This window comes from Pan paniscus, chromosome 7 (genome assembly GCF_029289425.2).
Source record: "Pan paniscus chromosome 7, NHGRI_mPanPan1-v2.0_pri, whole genome shotgun sequence".
In the NCBI taxonomy this organism is placed as follows: Eukaryota; Metazoa; Chordata; class Mammalia; order Primates; family Hominidae; genus Pan; species Pan paniscus.
The window spans coordinates 39,605,325-39,630,720 of record NC_073256.2 but is presented as its reverse complement, the minus strand read 5'-3'; the positions used below and the strand labels follow the sequence as shown (position 1 = coordinate 39,630,720).

The following is a 25,396-nucleotide window of genomic DNA, read 5'->3' as shown; positions in this document are numbered from 1 at the left end:
CTAAGAGAAACTATACCAACAGTTAGATGCCTGGCATTCTGTCCCTCATTGGCCATGCATTGTTAGGAAAGGTCACTTGCTTCCTATGTTCCTCAGTTTTCTCACTGTAAATAACAGGAGATAATGCTGCCAGACAGGCAAACTTTTTTTTTTTTTTTTTTGAGACTGAGTTATGCTCTTGTCACCCAGGCTGGAGGGCAGCTGTGCGATCTTGGCTCACTGCAACCTCCACTTCCGGGGTTCAAGGGATTCTCTTGCCTCAGTCTCCCAAGTAGCTTAGATTACAGGCATGTACCACCACACCGAACTAATTTTGTATTTTTAAGTAGAGATTGGGTTTTACCATGTTGGCCAGGCTAGTCTCAAACTCCTGACCTCAGGTGATCTGTCTGCTTTGGCCTCCCAAAGTGCTGGGATTACAGATGTGAGCCACCGTGCCCAGCCAGCCAGACAACTTTTGACAGTTGTTTGTAATGTCTGAAATTTTTTTGGTAGTCAATTGCTATTTGGGGTAAGGGCTTTATGTTGCTGGATTTCTACGAGGGAGCTTGGCAAAGAAACTTTCTCCTTTCTAAATCCTGTTCTGTGCTTGGGCAGGTTTTGGAGTTATCTCCCTTCCGGATTCAGACCTGATATGGGGAAAGTCTCTTCCACCAGCAACCACTTCTGAGCAGGAAGGAAAACTTCCCAAGGGGGTGGGGTCATCCTCTTCTTAGAAGTCAGTAAAAGCCTGAAGTTCTAGATTCTTGTGCTTATCTCAAAGGAGACCTGAGAATCATCTTAGGTAAGTGCTTTGACTTGCAATTTTTTTGTTTTGTATTTTAGGCCAATATTTATTCAGCATCTTTCTGTGCCAGGCACTGTGCTAAGATCTTAGCATTTATTATTTTATTTCATCCTCCTGGTATCCTGTGAGGCAAGGTATTGTTATTATCCCGATTTTACAGATAAAGAAACTGAAGCCACACCCATAATAACTGGAGAAGTTAAGGTTCTAACCCAGGTTCATTTGCCCCACAACCTTTCTGTTTTTCACGTTTGGTATGGTATTCATAAATTACATGAGCTTCTGAACACTTTATTATAAAATAGGCTTTGCGTTAGATGATTTTGCCTAACTGTTGGTGAATGTCAGTGTTACAAGCACGTTTAAGGTAGGCTAGGCTAAGTTATGATGCTCAGTTGGTTAGGCATATTAAATGCGTTCTGATGTAAATATGTTCAGCTTACAATGGGCTAATCAGGATGCAATCCCACTGTAAGTCAAGGAGCTTCTGTATATGTTTAGGCTCACTCAGACTGAACTACTGGCACATTAATCATGATTCCAGGCAAGAGAGTGAAGACCCATAACTATTACCACTCCCTCCAGCATCTTCCTTACCACAGGCTTCCCCAACTATCTAGTGTTGTGAGTCACCAGCCCTTTTTAGGTGGATTGCCCAGAAATGATCTCATTGATTATCCCCAAAAGACACTCTCGAGAGAGAAAGATGCTCCGGAGAGACAGGAAGTCTCTGGTCAGTGAGGTGGCTGGCTCAAAGCTAACAGGCAGTGGTTGTTTTGAGATTTCAGTGAATCCTAGGGAAGATTCTTGGAACTTGGAAACTATCTGGGCCAGGAAAGACCTTTCCATTCCACCTGAACATTCAGTCATTGAGTCAGGTGGTGTCAGCTGTGTCTCGACATTTCCCACCTCAATTCTTGCTGCTTCTCCAGATGCCAAATTCTATTCCAGCCATTCAGAACTTCTCATCTGTCTTCAAACAGGTCACTGTTTCTTGGCCTCCATGCATTTGCAGATGCTTTTTCTCTTCCTTTCTTCTCTTTGCTAAATCTTGTAGTTCTTTCAAGACTCTGCTCAGAAGTCCTCTTGCCCTGAGAAATGGGCCCCACTCTGTTCCTCCCTCCTGCCCTTCACCTTGAGCACTCCCTACTGGCACACACACACACACTCAGTGCTGGGTGTGTGGGGTTATCATCCTCTTCTACACTAGATCAGGAGGTGCCATGCCACCATCCCTGCATTGCACTTACCCCTTGCTCAGTGTCTGGCCCTTGAGAAGAAGATATACATCCATGCCTGAGGATGCATGTTTACCTCCAGGATGTCTACCCCTCTTCTCCCACGTGCTAGTGCTACCATGCTATGAAGAGTTACTCCTCTAGGGAATATTTGCTCTGTAAAGGAGGAAACAGAGGGAGAGAGCCCAGTGTGACCCAAAAATTGCACTGGAAAAGCTAAAGTAATAGCAGCATTTTGGAAAATGACAAGCAGGTGGGAAAATGTGTCCGGGTGTGAAGAGACTTAGGGTGACTCCCAGCTCTTTCATGGCTAACACCTATCCCGTCGCTCTGGGCCTATCTCCTTTCCTGCAAAGGAGGACAAAGGACAGACTCTGACCCTCCAGGGCTGAGCTGTGCCTTTAGCCAAGGTCTATCCAGTGACGAGCTCAGATGTCAGAGCAGCTTGTCTCTGTCCACGGAGCAGAACTTCACTCCTGCCGGTCATCTGTGTTCATCTCTGCAGCCCTCTCACCCTGCTTGCCCTCTTTTTATTTATGCCTCCCCTCTCTTGCTCCCTCTCTGTCCTGAAAGCTTTAATTTCCATTTTTCTTGGTGGGGGAAGAGGTTGAAGACTGGGGGGGGGCCTGAATCAGGGAGTGCCTCCTCACTCGTGAGCCCAACTCCTCCCCACCACACCTCCAGAATGGCATGGTGCCTGCTCACCCCTCCACTGCGGTCTGCTCACTTGGAAGCTAGCATGTTTCCTGCTGCAGCCTGATTAGATGATGCCATGCAGCCCTGCACTGCTGAGCCACTTCTTAAATCAGATGCTCACTTAGCACAATCACCTCATTATGGAAAGCTTAGCACTGTTGTAATTTTATGTGCACTTTGACAATTGATTTTGGGGTACAGAAGAATTCAATTGTGGGGTTTCACATGTTGAGTTTGCATGCATATTACATTTTTAGAGAAACAATTTCTGGCCATGGAGGTATTTATGAGGTTGGAGCTCTAACAAGAAACCCACAGCTGGTGCGACAAGGTGGCAGGCTTGCTAAGAGAAAACAAATGAGAGAGCAGGTTGGAAAAGGTGCTAGAAGAATATTTCTCCTCAGTTTCCATCCTTGGGACCACATGCAGGGTCTGTAAGTTTGGGAGAGGACTTTTGAGGATTTCGCATGTCCCTGTTTTACAGATGAGGCCATGGAGGCTCAAGCTAGTGGTATAGGCCCAGAACCATACAGCCCCCAGCTAATGCTGTTTCCTCTGACCTGTGTTAAAGGTGACTTTTCCTGGATGAGTCTCTTGGTCGCTATTACTAGAATTTCCCTGGTAATGATCTGCCTGGCTACAGGGCCATTTTGATGTTCTACAGTCTTCAACATTTTTAGAACCGAGCACTTAGCTGCTTTTACCATGGTCTTTCCATTCAAAGACCATAGAGCAAAGTTGTGTCCCAGCTGGTGAGGCTCACAATGCAGAAGCTGGTGGATTTTATCCCCCACTTCTTCATGGGTATCCCCCAGTGTGGATGGTTGTCATTGACTCTCCTTCATCCTTGTTCTCTCAAAATCATTCTCTTAAGAGTTTATCCCACTGATTTTTCCTAGGGGGGTTATTTGTTTCTTTGACAAGGTCAAGCTTCCTCACTGCCCCAGCATAGCTTCCTGGGACCTCCTTCAATTCCTTCCCCCCTCCCTTTGTCCACTTCAGGGCAGTTAGAAGTTTGGCATGATATCCTAACTTTAACATGCATGGTAAAACTAGGGTCCCTTTCTCATTTAAGTGAGTCTGAGGGTCCTAGAAGGCCAAAAAAAAAAAAAAATCTGACCACATTGTGCTGCTGGAACAAGGCTTGCATTTTCTTGTAGGCTTTTATCATCAAACCAAACTCCTTCATAGTGTCAGAGGGAGCATAGTTTGCTGGCTCTCATTCTACAGATGCAGGCCATGGGTGGTTCCAGGGGATCTGGGGAGGAGAGGATGGACAGAGCCGTGGAAAGCACCGCACCTGCTGCAGAAAAACAACTCCAGTGCATGTGGTGGGGCAGCAGTACTATCCCATGGGTACAAATTGTTGGAAGGGATGGTGGAACATATGGGGTTCTTGGGTTACAGAGGGGTGATCTCTGTTGGCTCCATTCCTTCTGGGATTAATAGGGAGTGGTATTCCTGAAGAGTACAGGTTTGGGAGGAGAGAAGATCATCCAGGAGATCTGTGAGATCTCACAGAGACGTTATGGTTATGAGTTGAATTGTGTTTCACAAAAAGACATGATGAAGACTTGACACTCGGTACCTCAGAAAGAGACCTTAGTTGGAAATAGGGTCATTGCAGATGTAATTAGTCAAGATGGGGTTATAATGGAAGAGGGTAAGCCTTTAATCCGATATGACTGTTTTCCTTATAAGAAGAGGAGAAGAGACACAAGGAGATGCCATGTGACAGCAAAGGCAGGAATTGGGGTCATGCAGCTACAAGTCAAAACCTGCTGAGGATTGCCAGCAACCAACGGGAGGGGAGGAGGGTGATGTGGCTTTTCCATCAGGTTCTCCTTCAGAGTGCTTAGAGAGAACCAACCCTGCTGATGCCTCTATTTTGGGCTTCTGGCCTCCAGAACTGAGAGAGAATATGTTTGTTGTTTTAAGCCACCCACTTCACTATGGCAGCCCTGGGAAACTAATACAGTCGGCCCTGCATATCTGTGCATTCATAAACCATACCAAACTAGCCACAGATAAAAAATATTTGGAAAAAAGGAATAAAAATAACAACACAACAATAAATATAATAGGAACCAAAACCACAAAATAACAACTACTCATATCATTTACCTTTTATGAAGTATTATAAGTAATCTAGAGATGATTCAAAGTATACCAGTAGAACGTACTCAGGTAACCAACCACCAACTGCTCCCCAATAACCTATGGAAATACAAATTTCTTTAAAAAATAAAGTATATGGGAAATGTGCATAGGGTATATGCAAATACTACTAAATGGAAGTAAAACACTCCTCAACAAATGCAAAAGAACTGAAATCATAACAAATAGTCTCTCAGACCACAGTGCAATCAAATTACAACTCAGGATTAATAAACTCACTCAAAACCACACTAATACATGAAAATTGAACAACTTGCTCCTGAATGACTCATGGATAAATATTGAAATTAAGGCAGAAATCAAGAAGTTTTTTGAAACCAATGAGAACAGAGACAATGGACCAGAATCTCTGGGACAAAGCTAAAGCAGTGTTAAGAGGGAAATTTATAGCACCAAATGCCCACATTAGAAAGCTAGAAAGATCTCAAATCAACACCCTAACATCACAATTAAAAGAGCTAGAGAGGCAAGAGCAAACTAATCCAAAAGCTAGCAGAAGACGAGAAATAACTAAGATCAGAGAAGAATTGAAGGAGATAGAGACACAAAACGCCCTCCGAACAAATCAATGAATCCAGGAGCTGGTTTTTTGAAAAAATTAACAAAATAGACCGCTAGCTAGACTAAAAAGAAAACAGAGAAGAATCAAATAGGTACAATAAAAAATTATAAAGGGGATATTACCACTGACCCCACAGAAATACAAACTACCATCAGAGAATACAATAAACACCTCTATGCAAATAAAATAGAAAATCTAGAAAAACTTGGATAAATTCCTGGACACATACACCCTACCAAGACTAAACCAGGAAGAAGTCAAATACCTGAATAGACTAATAACAAGTTCTGAAATTGAGGCAGTAGTTAATAGCCTACCAACCAAAAAAACCGCAGGACCAGACGGATTCACGACTGAACTCTAGCAGAAATACAAAGAGGAGCTGGTATCATTTCTTCTGAAACTATTCCAAACAATTGAAAAGGAGAGACCCCCCCCCCAACTCATTTTATGAAGCCAGCATAATTATGATACCAAAACTGGGAGGAGACACAACAACAAAAAGAAAACTTCAGGCCAATATCCCTGATGAACATCGATGTGAAAATCCTCAAAAAAATACTGGCAAACCGAATCCAGCAGCAGATTGAAAAACTTACCCACCATGAGCAAGTTGGCTTCATTCATCCCTGGGATGCAAGGCTGGTTCAACATACAGCAATCAATAAATGTAACCCATCACATAAACAGAACCAAAGACAAAAACCACATGATTATCTCAATAGATGCAAAAAAGATCTTTGATACAATTCAACATCCCTTCATGTTAAAAACTCTCAATAAACTAGGAATTGATGGAACATATCTCAAAATAATAAAAGCTATTTATGACAAACCCACAGTCAATATCATATTGAATGGGCAAAAGCTGGAAGCATTCCCTTTGAAAACAAGTACAAGGCAAGGATGCTCTCTCTCACCATAGTACAGCATCATAGTATTGGAAGTTCTGGCCAGGGCAATCAGGTAAGAGAAAGAAATAGTTTTCAAATGGGAAGAGAGCAAGCCAAATTGTCTCTGTTTGCAGATGACATTATTTTATATTTAGAAAATCCCATTATCTCAGCCCAAAATCTCCTTGAACTGATAAGCAACTTCCGCAAAGTCTCAGGATACAAAATCAGTGTGGAAAAAATCACAAGCATTCCTTTACACCAACAATAGGCAAGCAGAGAGTCAAATCATGAATGAACTCCCATTCACGATTGCTACAAAGAGAACAAAATGCCTAGGAATACAGCTAACAAGGGATGTGAAGAACCTTTTCAAGGAGAACTATAAACCACTGCTCAGGGAAATAAGAGAGGACTCAAGCAAATGGAAGAACATTCCATCCTCACAGATGGGAAGAATCAACATCGTGAAAATGGCCATATTGCCCAAAGTAATTTATGGATTCAATGCTATTGCCATCAAACTACCATTGACATTCTTCACAGAATTAGAGAAAACTATTTTAAATTTCATATGGAATTAAAGAAGATCCCGTATAGCCAAGACAATCCTAAACAAAAAAGAACAAAGCTGGAGGCATCACACTACCTAACTTCAAACTATACTACAAGGCTATAGTAACCAACACAGCATGACACTGCCACCAAAGTAGACATCTAGACCAATGGAGCAGAACAGAGACCTCCAAAATAACAAATCTACCCACATCTACAAACATTTGATCTTCTACCAACCTGACAAAAACAAGTAATGGGGAAAGGATCTCCTATTCAGTTAATGGTGCTGGGAAAACTGGCTAGCCATATGCAGAAAACTGAAACTGGACCCCTTCCTTAGACCTTATGCAAAAACTAACTCAAGATGGATTAAAGACTTAAATGTGAAACCCAAAACCATAAAAACCCTAGAAGAAAACCTAGGCAATACCATTCAGGACATAGCCATGGGCAAAGACTTCATGACAAAAATGCCAAAAGCAATTGCAACAAAAGCCAAAATTGACAAATTAGATCTAATGAAACTAAAGAGCTTCTGTACAGCAAAAGAACCTATCATCAGCATGAAAGGCAACCTACAGAATGGGAGAAAATTTTTGCAATCTAACAATCTAACAAAGGTCTAATACCCAGAATTTACAAGGAACTTAAACATATTTACTAGACAAATAAACAACTCCATCAAAAAGTGGGCAAAGGATATGAACAGACATTTGTCAACAGAAGACATTTACATGGCCAACAAACATGAAAAAAAGATCAATGTCGTTGATCATCAGAGAAATGCAAATCAAAACCACAATGAGACACCATCTCATGTCAGTCAGAATGGTGATTATTAAGTCAGGAAACAACAGATGTAGGAGAGGATGTGGATATATAGGAATGCCTTTACACTGTTGGTGGGAATGTAAATTAGTTCAACCATTGTGGAAGACAGCATGGCGATTTTTCAAGGATCTAGAACCAGAAATATCATTTGACCCAGCAATCCTATTACTGGGTATATATCCAAAGGATTATAAATAATTCTCCTATAAGGACACATGCACACATATGCTTATTGCAGCACTATTTACAATAGCAAAGACATGGAAGCAACCCAAATGCCCATCAATGATAGACTGGAAAAAGAAGGTGTGGTACATACATACCATGTAATACTATGCAGCCATAAAAAAGAATGAGATCATTGTCCTTTGCAGGGACATAGATGAAGCTGGAAGCCATCATCGTCAGCAAACTAACACAGGAACAGAAAACCAAACACTGCATGTTCTCATAAGTGGGAGCTGAACATTGAGATGATACGGACACAGGGAGGGAACAGCACACACCAGGGCCTGTTAGCGGGTGAGGGTTGAGGGGAGGGAACTAAGAGGATGGGTCAATAGGTGCAGCAAACCTCCATGGCACATGTATACCTAGGTAATAAACCTGCATGTTCCGCACATGTATCTCGGTTTTTTTTTTTAAGAGAAGTAAAAAAAGTTCTCCCTTAATTTATTTTTAAGATTTTTAAATGGTTCTTGAAATTTAAGGATGGGAACTACTATGTAAGCTCTTACCAGGACCTCTCAAAGCCTGCGTTCTGCTTGAAGCCTTCCTTGATACTTCCAGAACATTGGGTCTCAGGAAACATTTGACAATGTCAGGAGACAGCTTTTGGTGGTCACCACCTGCAGGGGAGGTGCTACTGGCATCTAGTGGGTGAGAGGCCAGGGATGCTCCTAAATGTCTTATAGTGCGCAGGCTGGTCCTTGTATGACAAAGAATTATCCATTCCAGAATGTCAGGAGTGTCAAGTTGTCAAAACTCTGCTCCGTATCAATATAGGTTTACTCTTTTATGGTATTTTCAGCATTTACTGTGTGTCCAAAATCTGAATATGCACTTGTCCTCCATCTTGTTTTATATTGTTTAATTATTTCCAGGGTTAAACAGAAGTTTCAATCCTAGCTCTCCCACGTATCTGGCTGTGTAATTTTGGCCACATCACTTAAGTAGTCTGTGCTTCAATATTCCATCTGTAAAATGAGATAATGATATTTAACTTGAGGGTTGTTTTAATGATTAAAATTAATACATGTAAATAATGCAAAAAAAACCCATTTATTTAGTGCTTGTCATGGGCCAAAAACTGTGGGCCAAAGATTAAGTGGGACAATAAACCTAAATCTTTAAAAAAGGAGTAAACTTTATCATCTGACTTAATCTTCAAAACAACTCTATAAGATGAATATAATCATTATCCCTTTGTTTAGCATAAGTTCAGTAAATCATAGCCGTTCATGTAATTATTGTTTCTTCTACATGGGTGCTCTGTGTTGGAGATGCTGAGAGTGAGAGGAAGTACGTGATCCAGGCTCTTGACCGTGGGCATCTAATCTGCCTGTTTGGATCCTGGGTCCATGTCTAGCGGGCAGGGAGCTGGCTCAGCCCCATGTGTCTCCTCTTTCTGGGACCAGCGAGCTTACCCAGGGGCGTCCTTCTGATGGAGCAAGAAACATGCTTCTGTGAGCAAGTTCATTTAAAGCCTGTATGCGTCAGGATTCTCCAGAGAAACAAAACCAGTAAGATATACATACATGTATAGAAAGAGAGTTCTTAGTAGGGATTGGTTCATGTGATTATAGAGGCCGAGAAGTTCCGTGATCTGCCATCTGCAAGCTGCAGACCCAGGAAAACTGGTGGTGTAGTTCCAGGCCAAACCCAAAGGCCTGAGAACTAGGGGGAGTCAATAGGGTAAGTCCCAGTCCAAGTCCAAAGGCCCGAAACCCAGAGAACTCAAGTCTTGAGAGCAGGAGGATAGATGTCCCAGCTCAAACAGAGAGCAAAATGCCCTCCTCCCACCTTTTTGTTTTATGTGGGCCCTCAGTGGGTTAGTTGATGCCCACCTGTATGAAGAGGGCCACCTGCTTTACTCAGCCCACCAATTCAAATGTTAATGTCTTCCAGAAACACCCTCGCGGCCACACTCAAATATAAGGTATTGCTGCTATCTGGGCATCCTTTAGCCCAGTCAAATGAACACATGAAATTAACCATCACAAATTCTTAGCCTGCTGTATGTCTGCTAATATCCCATTGGCCAAAGCAAGTCGCATGCCAAGTTCAGCGTCAAGGTGCACTGAAAAGTGATACGGCAAAGGGTATGGATCAGGAAAAGGTAAAACATTAGTTCAGTCTGCTGCAGTGCTTGCCACACTCTGGCCACTCAGAAGGAAGCTCTCATCACAAAGAAGAGAACCTCTTTCCCTGCCAGAGAAGTCAGGGGCAGCTTTGCAAGAGGTTCTCCCTCCTTTTTTCTCTCCATGAGTTATGCTGCACTCCAGGAATACAATGTTGAATGAAGGTTCTTTGCCAGGGCCCAGTGCTGTCTTGCTAATGCGTTCCTAGCCAGGGCAGGCCTGCCTGGTATTTTCTAGGGAACCAGAGAAAGAGACTCAGGGAAGGTTCTCTCTCATCCCCAGCTAATAAAGCATTTGTAGACATAGAGAGAGATATTAAGCCAGGAGGGGGTGAAGAAAAAGGCCACTTTGAAGAGCCTTTAGAAAGCCTTCTCTCCCATCTGTTCAGCTTGTGGGAAGGCTCTGTTTTCCATACTTAAAGGATTTGTAAATTCATTACCAACAAGTAAAATGTATAAAGCGCACACAGAGACATCGAGGTCTGATTCACCATCTGCTGGGGAGTTGCATCCATGCAAACAGAGCCATGCTATTCCCCATCAGTGAGTGGCATGGACTCAGGCCCACCCAGGACCCAGAGGTGCCAACAGGAAGGGCTGTTTCATCAAGTTTCACTGCATGTTGTGGGGAAGGGGCTGCGTTCACAGGTGCAGGGACCTTTCCTCTATTCCTCCTTCTCCACATTTAACCCTCCAGAGATGGAAGGTGTCTATGGTTTGCCCTTAAAGAACATCATCTTAGCTTCTGCAGACTCTGGGAGCAGAGATAGAATAGAATGCATTTTAAGCTGCTGCAGTTTCTGAGCTCTGTGTTTCAATGCAGACAGCTTGGCTGGATGTTGGTGGGAAGGGCTGCTGGCACCATTCTCTCTCCTGCTAAAGAGATCTGCTCCCAAAGCCCTATTCCAGCCTCTTTTCTTGGTGGTTCGAGATAAGTCCATTCAGGTCTGGTCCCTAGGAAAAGTGTGAAATAGGCAAATTCATTCTTGGCTCTGTGGTTTAATGACCTCCTGGCTCCCTGTTCCTGCTACTCTACCTCCTAACAGCTACAGCTGTGGCCACTTGACAGCAATGTGCCAACTCCTGCTGCCTGGGCCTCTGACATCAACCACAAGCTTCCTGCTGGATGAAAGAAGCAGCAAGAGGATTACAGAATCTTGCTCTCTTGAACACCATTGTATAGTTTCTTCAACTGTCCCAGCCATGTTGTACATAGATATGTCATGTTACTATATACATAAATATATGTATAATTTTGTACTTAAAAAAAAAAGGAAAGGAGAAGCTCCCTATCAAGTCCATCCTTGCTCCTCACACCTTTCCCTCACACCCCAGCTCAGGCACCCCATCTTTGGTCATGCCCAGAATTCCACCAAATGCACCCTATGCCGATCGGGAGGTTCTGAACTGCCATTCTGGTGGGTGCCCCCGTTCTTCCAGGGTTAGGCCAGCCTTCCTCTTGCCAGTTCTCCCAAGGGAGAGAGTTGTGACCTTAAAGCCCAGATTAGCAGCTAGTGCCTGGCTACCACACCTGACATTGCCTGCCTGCCTCTGTTTCCCTCATTGCTTTGCTTCTCACCTGTCAATCAGAACACCCCGTGTGTCTGGATGATCTTTCTGCACTCGCTTGGAATTCATGTACCAACTCTCTCTTTCCTCTTAAGGCTGCTGGCTCAGCTTGCCCCCTGCATTGCCTGTAGATGGACTGGCCACAGTCCCCTCTTCTCCCCCAGCACGTATGCTGGTGGGTGTCCTCCAGGCCCACTGTCCTTCTGTCCACTGGCTGCCCAGGTCTCCTCGCTGTGTCACATTTGCCAGGTATTTCTACTTCATCCCCCTGCTGGAGGGATTTGAATGCTCTGTGTCCCAAGACAGGCAGAAGAGAAGGTCTAGTGTTCTCTGTTAATGCCCCAGTCCAACCACCTACTAGCTAAGAAACATTTCGTTCATTTGATCATATACTTGTTGAAGAAGATGCCAGGCAAGCTAGGTAAGACCTCTGGCGTCAGGAAATTTACTTTGCCATTGATGGGAGACAGACAATAAAATCCAAATGGGGGAAGAATCCAGATGGGGATAAATAGTTACATAAAGAAAATAACAGTGAGTCACAGAGGAGGGTTTTGGGGGCGGGGGATGAAGGGAGAGCTTGAGATACAGAAGCTGAGAGAGTTGTCTGTGGAGCTCCTTTTCAGCAGAGACCTGCAGCATCAGAAAGAGCCAGTGAGCTGGTGACCTGGGAAAAGAGAGTTGCAGGCAAAGGGAATGGCCAGTGCAGAGGCCGTGGGGTAAGAATGAGCTTGGTGTGTTCCAGGGACAGAAAGAAGACCAGGGCACCCAGTCCACTGAGTGGAAGGAAGAGAAATATGCCAAGGGTGGAAAGGTAAGCAGGGGACAGATAACTGGGGCATTAGGCATTGGTAAGCAGTATGGACCTTTCAGCAAATGCAATGGTCAGTATTTGTAAGGCTTTACAGGACAGAGATATTACCTGGTTTAATTTACTCTTGATGCTGCTTAGGAAGGAGATGCTGGTCTCTAGGGCTCCTAGGATAGCAGTGAAGATGGTGAGAGGGGTTCTGATGGGGGATAGGTTTGGAGGTACAGACAAAAGGACTTGCCAACACATTAGATGTGAGTTAGAGAATCAAGGAAAACCAGGGGAATAAGAACATCTCTTAACAGTTACGAACTCTGGTGTCTTCGCTATAAAATACAGTAAGCCCTCAATTACCATCATCCAAAGGTCCTTGGAAACTGCACCTTTAGGTGAAGCGAGAGACAACAAAACCAATTTTCCCTTAGGTTCATTGGTATAAACAAGAGTTAAGGTCCTACAGTGTATTTCTTGTCATGAAAACATCACTAAACTTCTAAATGAAGACCCGAACACCTCTAATATTAAACACTGAAATAAATGTGGGCCAAACATACACTTTAGAAAGATGAATAAAAGGATAATTACTCATCAGATTCTTGGTGAATTGGTGAATGACAGTGGTCGTAGTGGTGGTGGGTTACATCAAGGAACAAATGTTTGCAAAATGTTTTGGGAGCACCTCCTCCCACCACACGATTTGAAACCATCACACATCTTGTGGGCTCACTGAGCATTTTCATGCTGCATCATTTATTGTCATGCATTGATATTATCATGATATACTTTACAAGCTTTCATTTTCCAATAATTCATTTTCCAAACTGCTTATTCCAGTTCAGGGTCATGAGTAACCCGAGCCTATCCCAGCAGCTCAGGGTGCCAGGCAAGAGCCAGCCCTGGACAGGATGTCATCCCTCGACAAGGCACACTCATATGCACACCCACACTCACCCAGTCTCAGAAAATCGAGCAGGTCAGCTTGTCTAACATGCTCAACTGTTGGATGTGGGATGAAAACAAGAGCACCAGGAGAAAACTCATGCAGACATGGGGGAGAACATGCCAACTCTACACAGACAGTGTCCCTGGCTGCAAATGGATTCTTTTTCAACAACATTATAACGAAATGAGATTGAATGAAACAGTGTTATTCAAGGACCTGCTGTAGTTGCATATTTGATGGACATTCAACAATATAAGCAGCTACATAATTGAATGTGAACCTGCCCTGCTGATCTGAATCTCATTTAGCAGCAAAACAGAACAAACATGCAAAAGACACACACATACTGCCCTAGCCTGCCCAGGAGCAGCAATTTGGAATAGAAGGTTGGATTCACCATGTTCTCTCTCCTCTAGGCCTCTGCATGTGCAGTCTTGGAGAACTATTCTCCCTCTTGTCCCTCTTGACCCAGCAAATCCTCATATCTCAGGTCTCAGCACGATGTGAATGTTCCAGAGCTTCCTGAGATGTGTCTGGCTTCTTCTTTGACCCTGCTACTGAAATGCTGGGCTATTTGTCTATTTCCCTTCTTGGTTTATAATTCTTTAAGGATTGGATCTAAGTTCTCACTGCCTAGCAGAGTTTCCAACTTGTAGCAAATATCGCATTTATGTTTGATGAATAGGTAGAGAATCCTGTTCTGCCTCTCTTTGTCCTTCCTTGCTACCCTGCTTAATCTCCCTTTGAGCTAAGCTTTTGTCTTTCTCTCCACTGCTAGCACCCTGTGCCTTCTTAAATGCCAGTCATCCTTCAAGACTCAGCTCAAAAGCCCTCTTCCCAGCTCAGACTCATATTTCACTTTCTAGAACTGCTCGCCTCTCCTTGCCGCTCTGTGCAGAGAAGAGTTAATGGAACAAGCCTGACACCACTCTCTTTACAAAGGCCTGATGGCAAGGTTGCCCTTTTTTGGCATCTTGGAATGTAGCCAGTTTCCTATGCTTATATAATACATTCCCTGACTGATAAGGGTGGCTCACAGTGTCTAGGTGGTGTTTATGCTGAACACCTGCTTCCATTCTGGGAAGCTGGTGTTTTGGTACATGCTAGGCAGATTGTGCCTATGCAGTCACCCCCAATAAAATCCTTGGCATGGAGTCCTTACTGGGCTGCCCTGGGCAGAAATATCACACACATGTTGCTGCATTTTTGTTGCTGAGGGTTGGAGAGAGCGTGAGGTATCTTGCACGTGGATTCCACCAGACTCTGCCTGTCCCTTTTCCCCTTATGATTTAGCTAAGCATCCTCACCACATCATTGTAATGAATATTAGGTGTGAGGACAATTATATGCTGAGTCTTAGTAGTGCTTCCAGTGAATATCCAAACATGGTCTCAGGGACCCCAGTGCATGCTCATTTGAGCACTTAGCATTATTGTACCATTATATAACTGTCTTTTACTATTATATAACTAGTTTGTGTATGAAGGCCTTATATTCCCACAAGATCCTGAAAGACAGAAATAAGTCTGAAATGCATTTGTATCCTATTCAACTCGTTGCACAGGTCTAGACACAGCAGGAACTCAAGAAATACCTGTGAACAGAATGAATGAATGAATCAATGAAACATCAAGGCCACTAGTAGGTGGGGCAGTGGCCGTGTGGCAGACTGTGGGCAGGTAGCTGAGATGCTTTAATGCTTTTAGTGGTGTCCCAGCTCCTGGGGCAAAGGGAGGCTGAATTGATCAGGATTTAGTAGGGTTTTCAAGTAATACCTGACATCATAAGGTAGCCAAGGAAGGCTCTGCTAAGACACCCAGGAGATAGAGACTGCTGTGCACAAAAGCGGGAAGAAGCAGTCATAAGACACCTGGAGCTTCTTGCAGACTCTATATCTGGAACCCAGAGGCTCACATCCTGAACACTGTACACTGTACCAGAGGGCTACAGAGTAGCTGTTTGTTTGCATATTTTTACCACCATAATTGTGGGGATGTGGTTACCTGTGTATATGTACATAGACATGTCTTCATATTATTTGCAACATTTTGAAAATGGGTGTATATATTTACATGTGCATGAAGAGATATGTCCTACACACGACTGTGCATGTGCAGGCTCATGGGATTTGCTTAGGCAAACAAGCATTATTACATGAGTTCATGCTTTGGAGTGTGCAGGCACGTGTGTTTGCATGCACCCATGCATGCCAGAGCAAGCCTGTATATATATGTGCACATGCATACCAATCCCTGCTTATCTCTTCTGTGCTGAGAACAGACAGCTGCTTTAATAACATCTGCAACTGAGCGAATGCGCTAACTGCTGTGGCCCCATCATCCTATCAGAATTGCTTCAGCCCTTTCAGGATTACCAGTGCTCAATGCAGTTTAAATATATCTCTAGTCCTAATCCCTAAACAAAGACACAATGATTTCTGCTAAATATGATCGGTCATTTATTAAGATAAAGTCAAGGATATGGGAAGCCACGTCTGGTGGAACACTGATTACCATTCAAGATGGGAGATCATGAAAACAGATGCACCCCCTTGCCCCTGGGGAGAAAGGAAAGAAGTTAAAGAGAAGCCAGGAAAATGATAAAATCAGTCCATGTCCTAGAGGCAGAAAGTCCAGAAATGAAGTGACAGCCACTCATGCAGACACACGGAGATAGGAAAGAGAACAACCAGACTTATCACTAGCTAGGATACAGTTTGGGGTATTCAATAAGGATCAGGGACCATAAGCCAGGCCTGAGGGAGAATCTCCTGTGACAGTACCCCAAAGAGTAAAGTACCTCGTGCTTTAAAAATATTCCCAGTCAAGGAATGGGCCAGGGGAACAGGAAAAGCCATTGCTAGCCCACAGGACATTTGGGGGTAGATAAAGAGGGTGCCTTCTGTTCTCCAAGTGTACCCAGTCCTGGACCAGGAAGCACAGCTTGGTAAGTAGGTCTGAGAGGATGTCAGCTCACTCAGGAATCTTTGTTAGTGAGTGTGCATGAGCAGATGTAGTACCCTCAGTGCAGAAAAGAAAGGGCAGAGGGGCGAAGATGAGCAAAGCTATTGCTCACTCCAGGGAGCAAAGAGGCCATATTAAGGAAGCTAAAGGCATTGCTTTTTATCTTGGGCCCTCCAGCTCTGGGGACATGGTACTTTTTCCTCTTCTACCTCTTTCTCTCCAGGTCGCCTGCTGCTCTCAACAAGATTTTGGTACACAGAAAAAGCTCAGAGTCTTGAAATATCGAGAGGAAGTTATAGTCAAAACAAAAGCCACAGCTTTGTGTGTTAGATTGGGTCAGTAACTTAACCTTGTTACACTTCAGCCTCTTACGTAGCATAGGAATTAAAACATTTTGTTGTAAAGTCCAAATGAGATAACATAGTCACACGTTATTCAGCCTTGTCAACAAATAGTGCTAGAACATTTGGATATCTCTATGCAAGAAAATAAACACTGGAGCTGGGCACAGTCACTCACACCTGTAATCCCAGCCCTTTGGGAGGCCGAGGCGGGCGGATCACGAGGTCAGGAGTTTTAGACCAGCCTGACCAACATGGTCAAACCCCATCTCTACTAAAAATACACAAAATTAGGATGGTGGTGCACACCTGTAATCCCAGCTACTCAGGAGGCTGAGGCAGGAGAATCCCTTGAACCCAGGAGGCAGAGGTTGCAGTGAGCCAAGATCGCATCACTGCACTCCAGCCTGGGTGACAAGAGCAAGACTCTGTCTAAAAAAAAAAGAAAAAAAAAGAAACATTGACCCATACCTCTCACTGTATTAAAAAGTTAAGTGAAAATGGATCATAAACCTAAATGTAAGCCCTAAAACTGTTAAACTTCTACAGAAAACCTAGGGAAGGTCTTTGTGACTTAGGGTTAATCAGTCATTTCTTAGGTATGACATCAAAAGCCTGATCCATAAAATAACAAATTGATAAACTTCATCAAAAGTTACTTCGTATGTTATTTATAAGACTCAGTTAAATGAATAGAAAGGCAAGCCATAGACTGGTTGAAAATAATTACAAAGTACATGTCTAATAAAGGACTTAGAATATATAAAGTACTCCCCAAAGTTAATAACAAAACAAGCAGATTTTTAGAAATTGGCAAGAGATTTTAAGAGACACATTACCAAAGAAATATATAGACAGCAGGAAAATAAAGCAACTGAAAAGCTCCTGAACAATATTAATCATTAGAAAAATGCAAATTAAAAGCACGATGAAAATCCATTACTTACCTACAAACACTGCATACTAACTACAAGTTAAAATGAAATATTAATACACATCCATTACAATAGCTAAAATTTAAAAGACTAATTTTACCAAGTATTGGAGAGAATATGGGTCAACTGGAACTCTCATAATTTGCTGTTGGGGATATAAAATGGCAAAATCTCTTTGGAAAACAGTTGAGAAGTTTAACACAATTAAACATAGACAGGCCATATGATCTAGCCATTTTGTTCTTAGGTATTTACCCATAAGAAAGGAAACAACGTATTCATACAAAGACTCATGCACACATGTTCATAGTAGCTCTATTTCTAATAGCCTCAAGCTGGCAACTATCTAAATGTCCATCAACAGGTGAAGGGATAATCCAACTGTGGTATATCCACATAGTGGACTATTAGGAACTAAAAGGAATGACAGATACACACATAAACATGAATGAATCTGAAAATGATTATGCTGAGTGAAAAAAAAATCAGACCCAGAAAACTACATAATGTATGCTCTCATCTGTATAAAATTATAGAATATGCAATGTAATCTATAGCAATAGAAAGCATGTATTCCTTGGGGTTACTGGGATGGGGGTATTGAGTAGGAGCAAGAAGGAAGAAAAGTGTCGTAAGAAAAATCTGGAGTGGGGTAATATTTATGTTCATTATCTTAATTGTGGTGACAGTTTCATTGGTGTACCACATATAAATCTTATGTCAGTTATACCTCAATAAAGCTATCGAAGAAATTAAAAATAAAATGATTGATAGGTTTTAAAAATTTATAAATTTTTATTTATTATTATTATTTTTTTGAGACAGAGTCTTGCTCTGTTGCCCAGGCTGGAGGGCAGTGGTGCAATCTCAGCTCACTGCAACCTCTGCCTCCTGGGTTCAAGTGGTTCTCGTGCCTCAGCCTCCTAAGTAGCTGGGATTACAGGTGCCTGCCACTAAGCCTGGCTAATTTTTTATTTTTAGTAGAGATGGGGTTTCTCCATGTTGGCCAGGCTGGTCTTGAACTCCTGACCTCAAGTGATCTGCCTGTCTCGGCCTCTCAAAGTGCTGAGATTATAAGTGTGTGCCACCGCATGTGGCCGATTGATAGGTTTTGATTAATTGATAGCGAAGACCAGGAGGCTTATTATAATAAGCATCTAGAGAGATACTCCACTCAGCAAAATCATTGCTTGATTCACTCCACATGATATTTAAATAATAAACTGATGCTTTAAAACATTCATTTATCTATACTCTTAGATTGGATGCATTTATTGCACATAAATTAAACCTCTTGTGGGGGAACAAGCCCAGCCAGATGTGAGATTCCAGGATAACAGAAGCCACAGATGATCATTATCAAGACTGAGGTAGATTCCAGCAAACTGAGAAATCTTGAAAAGGTCACTGATTATTAAGCTTTGAAAAGACATTAAATGCTTGTTACAAATAATCCTCTTTATTGAGTGTGGGTTGAATGTTGCCCTGCCCTCTCTGGCTGGCCTTTTATCCATAGGACAGATGAAGAAAGCCATATGTAATAAAAGGGCTATGAAGCTCTACTAGAAGAACGTCATCCACTTAGGCTCTTTCCTGCTCTATGAGGAAACTGCATATATCCTAGAAAAACATGACTGAGGGTTAAGGCTCTATCATTGGAGAGCAGATCCCTAAAATGGCATGGGAATGGTAAATGCTAGTGGAGACGACTTTATAGTGTGAACATAAGAGGACAGTTCCCAGCCTTTGGATACTGTTTCCTTCTCAGCAAACCTGAAAATGGAAGACGTGAGCTACCTAATAAAGAAGAATATGTTTTCCGGTGTTTTGGGTTTAGATGGGTTTTCAAACCAAACTAAGGAGATTCAAAACATGGAGCTGTCTAGATCTCCCCGCTGTGCGTTTTTATCACTTTGTTTTCTTGAACCTTTCTGGTCCTTCCTGGCACCTGTAGGGTTTGGCTCTGGCCACCACCATGGTTCACTTCTCATTCCCTGTCTGGGCATACGCAAGTTCTCCTTATTTTGGTTCATCTCACAAGAGTTTGAGGTTTTGGAGAAAGAATTTTGTTAGAGGACCCAGAGAAAAACAAAACAAGTCAAAGGCAGAAAATAAAAATGCAAACACAAAGAAATGATGTAATAACAGAGCAGGGAGCTTTACCTTTTTATAGTCAGGCTATGGTGGCTACCACTTTTTTTTTTTTTTTTTTGAGACTGACTTTCACTTTTGTTACCCAGGCTGGAGTGCAGTGACATGATCTTGGCTCACTGCAACCTCTACCTCCCGGGTTCAAGCGATTCTTCTGCCTCAGCCTCCTAAGTTGCTGGGATTAGAGGTATCTGCCACCACGACTGGCTAATTTTTTTGTATTTTTAGTAGAGACAGGGTTTCACCATGTTGGGCAGCCTGGTCTTGAGCTCCTGACCTCAGGTTATCCACCCGCCTCGGCCTCCCAGAGTGCTGGGATTACAGGTGTGAGCCACTGTGCCTGGTCTGGCTACCGCTGTTTAATGAGCACCCAAGGCCAATCTGAGTTGGGGCTGATTCTGCATCTTGAATCACCTCTTGGGATGTGAGTCCAGAAATATCCCTGCATGTCCCAGGGGTGCACATACATCACCTCTGTGGCTGCTTCCCTCTCTAAAGAGCCTCTTGATTGCTAGACACTTCCCATTTTGCCCCAGCTTTACAAGGCAGGGGTCATGTCTGTTCATGGTTATATCCCCAGTGTGCAACACAGCATGCAGTATGCAGTAGGTGCTCAGTAAGTGCTTGTTAGACTGAGAAGTGTCCCTGAACTTCCACTGCTGCACTCCTCAGTCCATCTGCCCATTCACCTCTCCTGGAGTCATTAATGGCTATGGCTGCAAGAGTGTCTCACCTCACCTGTTGGGTATATTTTTTTAAACCTGATTTCAAATACTTGCTTGAAATCTGGTTTGATTTCCGGCTCTGCCATGGACTGACTGGGGGATGGGGGTCCTCCGAACCCATATTTTGCTTAGAGTGGGCATGAAAATCATAATTTGAGTCACTTAGACGGTTACTTCAAAGACTCCTTTTGCAAATGCACGGCGGTGTTTTGTAATCTGTAAAGGACTACACGGATGTCAGGTGTTGGGGCACAGGACACTTATTCTCCATTTGTCCTCTTCCAGGTGGGGAAGCTTCCACAAAGGGAGCTCTTGGGCCTTCATGACTTCTCAGATGGGCATGTTTGAGAGAAGGAGTAGAGCTTGTGTGGATCCGCTCCCTCCTTTCAGCTTTCTCGAGCCAGCCTACCTGCAGCTGCTTCAGCTCCTTTCTCTCCTTCTCTTAGTGTGTTTTCTAGAGGCAGGGTTGAATTTCAGAGGGGTCTGAGGATGGGTGGACAAGCAATAACAAGGATAGAGTGAAATTAAGCCACCTAGACAAACCTGTTTATGATACAGTCTCTATCCTCACCTTTACTGGTAACAACGACATTGTTCTCACATGTCTTCATCTGTCCAATTCCTGAGCCTCTTTCTCAGTTCTGAATTCAGGTGAAAGAAAGAGATAGTATTAATTGAGTCTCTCCAATCCCAACATTTGTCTTTTTTTTTTTTTTTTTTTTTTTTTTAAGACAGCATCTCACTCTCTCTCCCAGGCTGGAATACAGTGGCACAGTCTCAGCTCACTGCAACTTCCGCCTCCCAGGTTCAAGCAATTCTTACTCTGCTGCCTCAGCCTCTGGAGTAGCTGGGCTTACAGGCACCCACCACCATGTATGGCTAATTTTTCTATTTTAGTAGAGATGGGATTTCACCATGTTGGCCATGCTGGTCTCGAACTCCTGACCTCAGGTAATCCACCCTCCTCAGCCTCCAGCTGGGATTAGAGGCATGAGTCACCACGACTGGCCTGTCATTTTTTATTGTAATTATTAACAATCTTCCCAGGATTCCTTCTATTCAGAATTCCTAGGAGTGGTATTAAGTAGTTCCCACTCCTGGGTGACAGAACTTGAATTAAAGCCTCTAGAAACTCAGTGCCAAGGGCAAACAGCTGTTTGGTGCAGTGGGGAGGGGCTGGAATAGTTCAGTTCTCTGATCTCTCTTCCCCAGGCCCAACTTCATCCTCCTTCCGCAGCCCATGGCCTCCCGGGTCTCATCTCAGGGTGCAGTCAGGGTCTTCTCTTGCACCAGGACCATCCCTCTTTTCTTCTTCTCTCGCCCCAGTCACCTTGAGTCTAAGCCTCCCTTTAAATCTCCCCAAAGGAACCTTCCCTTTCTCTTGGCACCTGGTGATTGACTCTCAGGGTAAAGTAAGCAGTGCTGATGTGTATGAAGGGCACTCTGCAGAAATAAATTGTGCAGAGGATGAGTGAGAGCTTGGAGTGGAAATGCTGGCCCTGGCAAAAGACATAAGAACTCTGGAGGCTGCGCCCACTGCTCTGTGAGTGATGGACCCATCCAGTCTGAGTTACTACCACATGCCAGATTATCATTTTGAATAGTTCCATGTGGCTGCAGGAGGCGCAGGCAGGAGTTCACCAGAGCCACTTTCATAATCACCCAGGGTGGATTTTGGCCTGCAGTGCTTGCTGGCATATAGACACCAGAGGACAGTTATTATTGTTATTTTTTACCTGGATGACAGAAGTCCACAAGGATTAGTGAAATTAATCATACCTTGAGCTTGTTTGAGATCTTAGCAATTGAGAGGCCAGAGAGTGAACCAGAAAGCCAGTCCCTAGGTCCTCAGCTACCTGGGGGAGCTCCATTACATTCCCATACTTTGTACCCATTGTAAAAAGCCAGTTGCATGCTAGGTTTGTAGGATATTTGCCAGACTTACAGAGAGGCTTGCTTCTGAAGAGCCACGTTCAGAGGCATGGTGGTGTGGTACTAAGATCGCCCAGCTGGAGGTCAGAAGACAGGTTTGAAATCCAGGATTAGCCTCTGACTAGCTCTTTGACTCTAAGTGAGTCAGGCCCCACCAAGCCTCAGTTTCCCCACCTATGAAATGAAAAAAAAAATTTATAGCTGCTTGCTCTAACCCACCGTGGTGGTGTTGGGATCAGAAGACATAATACATACTTTCCAAGCCGTGAAACCTTTTTATAAACTTGAGACACTGTCGGTGTCTGTGTCAGTCTCCTTTCCTTCGCTTCTTTTTTCCTCTATCCTCTTTCCCTTCCTCGGGCCTGCTCTGCATCAGCCTAGGTCGCTCACAGGGTGTCTATAGAAGAGTCCTCTGTATTCTGCTTATATTTTCCATGCCTCAACTCGAACATGTTTATTCTATTCCTTTTCCTAGAGGTGGTGGGTTCTCCCCCAACCAGGGTGAAGAGCTCCTTCAGAGTCAGGCAGTCATGACATAATTGTCACTTTGGGGCACGTGCTACTTGATAGCATGTATTCCTATGAAGAAATGGAGCTGTCAGTGTGGAAATTTGGGGCAGGAGGATGAAGGTCAGAGCCCCTGAAGTCCCCCATGCCTGCAGGTCGGGTTAGGTGGGGTGAACATAAAGCCGTGGAATCCACACAGCTTAGTTTTTCTTCTGGAGCCTGTCTCCCAGCACGTACCCACTCTGGAAAGCCAAGGATGCTGACGTGTGTATTAAGCATTTTGGTCCAGGAGTATAGTGTCGGAGCAGCCTTCTAAATATTACATTCAGCTTTGGTCTGGCTTTGAACTTGCTAGTGTTTCCCCATCCCTGGAATTTCAAACTGAGGGCTCAGAGCACCATGCTGTAGCCCAACCTGTAGTTGATCTTACATGCCCTGAGCCAAAGTGCCTGCAACAAAAACTAGTCAAATCCTATATTTAACTTGGTGCATCATTCATACTTTAGAAGATGTTGCAGATCGATCAGAACAGGCAGGCTCTGGGGAAGCTCAGCCCAGGCAAGAAGAAATGGCTTGGAATGTAAGTGAATACCTCAAAGACCAGACAAGAAATCCATCTTTTATTAATCGCTTTATTCATTGATTGATTGAATCATTCATCCCTTCACCAAAATGCGTTGTGGTTTACTGTGTTCTAGGCACACCCCAGCAGGGTTTCGAGGAGAAGGACGAAATGTTTGAACTGAGCCTGGAAGGAAAAACAAATATCTTAGGAAGTGATACAGAAGAGTAATAGAATGTGCATACTGGCTAAAGGAACACCATCGTAAAGGCTAAGGAAGTAGATGAAGTGATGTGTTAGTTATTAAACAGGGAAAGTGAGGAGAAGGAGTGAGAGGTGGGGCCAAATATGTGGATAGAGTGAGAATTCAGAGGGCTTGATGGAGCAGACTAAGGGGTCTAAACACTTTGCTACAGGCAGTGGGGTTCCATCTATATTTTTTGTTTGTTTTTTTGAGATGGAGTCTCCCTCTGTCACCCAGATTGGAGTGCAGTGTCACAATCTTGGCTCACTGCAGCCTCCAACTCCTGGGTTCAAGTGATTCTCCTTCCTCAGCCTCCTGAGTAGCCGGATTACAGGCACGCACCACTATACCTGGCTAATTTCTGTATTTTTAGTAGAGATGGGGCTTCACCATGTTTGCCAGGCTGGTCTTGAACTCCTGACCTCAAGTGATCTACCCACCTCGGCCTCCCAGAATGCTGGGATTATAGACGTGAGCCACCATGCCTGGCCCCTTCATCTGTATTTTGAAACCTGAGACAGGATATCATCAGGCCTGTGGCACTAGAAAGGCAACCTCAGCCACAGCATCAAGGGAGTGGTGAAGGAGGCAGGGAAGAGAATGAAGGCAGGGAGAACAGTTAGAAGACTTTTGCCAGGGAGGCCACAAGGGGCAGGCATGGACCGTGACAATGGGAATAAAAAGGGGGAATAGCATTAAGAGATGCTCTGGAGGTGGCGCTGCCATAACCAGGCAGCTGCCTGGATGTGTGGGATGTGAAGGAGAAGGAGGGGACCAGCTGGAAAGACCAGAGGAGGATGATAAGAAAACATACCCAAGAGCAGAAGCAGGTGGTGAGTGGGAAGATGGACTCTGTTTTGGCCACGCTGAGCTTGACGCAAAATCCTATGAGACGTTCAAGGGAAGCTCCAAATCAGGCATTTGGAGAGGCAAGCCTGGAGCCCTAGAGAGCCAGTGGCTTCAGAATAGGTGGCTGTGTCTGTACGCTGCACTGTTTGGTGATGATGGAGCCTTCTGTCGACCATTAGAAGCTCCAAGCTGCCAGGAAAAGGTTGGGGGAAAGAGGAGAGCTGATTTCTTCCTTCTTCTTTCTTCTCCTTTTCCTACATGGTTTTTCCTTTCTACTCCGAAGTGTTTCATTTCGTAGACAGACAAGCACATGTTGCCCTCTCCACTCCAGCATCTGTCTCCTTTCTGTCTTTCTCTCTCTCTCTTTCTCTCTTTTTTCTCTCTCTCTCTTTTTCTCTCTTTTTCTCTTTCTCTCTCTTTCTCTTTCTCTGTCTCTTTCTCTCGCTCTCTTCTCTCTCTTTTCTCTCTTTCTCTTTCTCTTTCTCTCTCTCTCTTTCTCTTTCTCTCTCTGTCTCTTTCTTTCTCCCTTCCCTTCCCTTTCTTTTCTTCTTCCTTTTTTTTTTTTTTTTTTTTTGACAGAGTCTCACTCTGTCACCCAGGCTGGAGTGCAGTGGCTCGATCTCGGCTCACTGCAACTTCTGCCTCCCAGGCTCAAGCGATTCTCCTGCCTCAGCCTCCCGAGTAGCTGGGACTACAGGCACCTGCCACCACGCCCAGCTAATTTTTGTATTTTTAGTAGAGACACGGAGTTTTACCGTGTTG

General features: G+C 43.8%; 1 long non-coding RNA gene across 1 annotated transcript in view; it reads left to right on the top strand.

The window, feature by feature from the left end:
• Positions 1 to 12,284: 12,284 nt before the first annotated feature.
• The window catches only part of LOC129398598 (uncharacterized), a 179,663-nt gene continuing 166,551 nt past the window's right edge, over positions 12,285 to 25,396 (top strand). The window contains exon 1 of the long non-coding RNA XR_008626349.2: positions 12,285 to 12,485. This is a non-coding gene — a long non-coding RNA (uncharacterized LOC129398598). The remainder of the gene's footprint in view (positions 12,486 to 25,396) is intronic.